The sequence below is a fragment of the Lipotes vexillifer genome, unplaced genomic scaffold (genome assembly GCF_000442215.2).
Source record: "Lipotes vexillifer unplaced genomic scaffold, Lipotes_vexillifer_v1.1 scaffold69, whole genome shotgun sequence".
NCBI lineage: Eukaryota > Metazoa > Chordata > Mammalia > Artiodactyla > Lipotidae > Lipotes > Lipotes vexillifer.
The window spans coordinates 4455778-4458566 of record NW_006790942.1 but is presented as its reverse complement, the minus strand read 5'-3'; positions in this window follow the sequence as shown (position 1 = coordinate 4458566).

The window sequence follows — 2789 nt, the reverse complement described above, 5'->3', positions numbered from 1 at the left end:
AAAAAAAAAAAAAAAAAAATGCCCGTCTCTTTGGGTCCCAGTTGTGCTCACCTCTAAAAGAAGTGCTCTCAAGGAACACTGAGATCTCGTTTACATGCTATTTTCTATAAAAATTGGTGACTCCTAACTTCACCTAACTTCATAAAGATCTGCTTAAATCATATCCAAATCAGAAGATAGAAGATTGCTTGTATTTTTAATATGTTAAATTCAGACTGATCCCTGTATCTATTTGTTTAAATAAACACCAGGGTTGAGAAAATTTTTGGTTTATTGTTGGACACCTTTTTAGCACAAATTCAAGCAACACACACACGGCTGCCTACACAACAACATCTTTGGTTGGGTCACAACTCTGTCATCCTGTAGACCCCAGATGCGTTACATCTAAGCTGACGAGGGAGAGGACACGTACATTATTTTATAATCTAACTCAACCTATATTTGGTAAATGTTTGCTATATTTTTTGTATGTAATCTTTCCATCTCAGATGAGGTTCCCAGATTTATATGATGGTCCCATTAGTGGTATAATAATCCTCATAAGTATTAAATTTTGTGACTTGCAAGACATTAAATAAAATGTAGGGGAAATTATTGCAACGGAATAGAATTATCTTATAATATGAAAAGAATGTCACTCAAAGATTTGTTAGATCCATCTTTCTTCCTTCCTTTCTCTCGCTCTCCTTTTTATTTTTTTATTTTTTTCCCAGTCAGAGGGTCAAGGTAAGTAGTGGGGTTTAGCTACTTTTCACTCTGCCTAACTGGATGACAGTAGCATACATGTAGAGAATACAAGAAAAGAACCATTGGTTAATTTATATTTATCACTTACTTTAGTGCAAAGTAGGGCCATGGGGGTGGGAGGGACAATTGTCTGGAATGGAAGACAAGCATTTATCTGCCTACTCTGAATTAGGGGGTTGCAGTAAAATTCAGTGACAGATGATAGAGACTTCCGTTTCTCATCACTGACTTTTTTATTTTTAACTTTTCATTTTGAAGGACGTATTTGACTTTTAAATGAAATTTTCTTTGAAAAATTTGATCATCAGACCATGTTTTTGTTTCTCCAGAGACCTTGCCCAGTCAGGAAGAGATTTTGGTGGGAAACTATTCCTTGGTTTTCTAGAAAGATTTGTAGTCATTAGAAGTCATGACAAGCTGTGTGCAACTCTCAGCTCCAGTGTTTCCTAGCTGTGGGAGCTACACTTGGCTAGTTTCGTGTCTCTGAGCTTAAATTTTGTCATCTGTAAATGGTGCTTAATTCATAGATGGCCTTGAGGAGGGGATGAGATCACATAGATAAAGCTGGTTAGCACAGCCCAGGCACAGGATAGTCTCGGGCACAGTCAGCTACCATCCATATGGGGAAGTGAAAGGCATAAAGTCTTCGGGGGTGGGGGGAATAACCAAAGCAAAAATTTGATTCAGTCAGTGTTTCTGACTTGTGTCAGTATATTATGGCAATGATTTTAGCAAAGAAATTAGACATTAACTGACCCCTTATTTAGCAGAACATAGGCCCACAAAAGGTTAAAGTTTTACATTTCTGCACTAGATCACTGCATGCAATATTACAAAGCATCTGATTTTTTTTCTTATGGGATCTAGAGAAAGAGCTTCAGTTGGATGGCAAAGCAACATGATGCCTCCAACACTCAAGGGAGAGCTCCTGAACCCCTCATTTCTGTGGGTAAACGGCTGTTTGCCACTTCCTCCATTTGGCTTTCTGCTGCTGTGCGAGCTCGCCTAATTGCTACAATTAGCAAAATTAAATGGCGCATTGTGTTTTTAATACAATTTCACCCACATGCCGCAGAGTTTTACTTTGGAGGCTGTTGATCACAAACACTTATTGCATCTTCCCGTGTGCCCATTTTTAGGACAGCCACTGGACAAGATGTATCTCCATAGGGAGCCCTCTGCAGTAGACAGTGCAGCCTGCCCCAGTGAGGAGAGGCGGTGGCACCCAACTGTCAAGATCGTTCCACAGCCTGATAAAGGTCGGGACCAGAAACTTGGAAACGGAGGTGAGGTGGGAGTGATTGAGGGAAATGGCCCATCCTTAGTCATTTTGAAAGGCTCCTGCTTCAGTTGGGGAGAAAGGGTGTTATGAGTCACAAACTGGCAGAAGCCATCATTTTGATTGTTTTCAAAAGTGACATTGGGTTGTTGAAGATAAATGAACATGAGCTGATTTACATCCATCACTGAAATTAGAGAAACGACCACCTCAGTCCTGCTGTGTTTCCACCACGCACATCAACCATCCTCTGAGCTATTTTTCTGAAAGACAGCCTGAGCTATTTTTTAAAAGGCTTTAAGGGATTCTCCTTAGAAACATATAAACGCAGGCAACTCATCCAGTAATGATGAGAAACAGTAATGGCTAAGGGCAAAGGCTCGTTAGAATGCAGGGCAACGTATATTTAGTCTCAAAAATGGTTCATTAGAAAAAACTTTCTGGATTCTTGTCCAAACATCGTGTCAGAGCTTGTTTCCACTCAATGGCATTTGGTACCACTTAAAGGCAAATATGTAACCTTACATAATCCTGCTAAGGACACAGAGGTTTTCTTTGCTCCATTCAATCTGTTCAGAGAAAGAAACTTTGAAATGACATTGGTTGAGAGTCCGCCTGCCGACGCAGGGGACACGGGTTCGTGCCCCCGTCCGGGAAGATCCCACGTGCCGCGGAGCGGCTGGGCCCGTGAGCCATGGCCGCTGAGCCTGTGCGTCCGGAGCCTGTGCTCCGCAACGGGAGAGGCCACAACAGTGAGAGG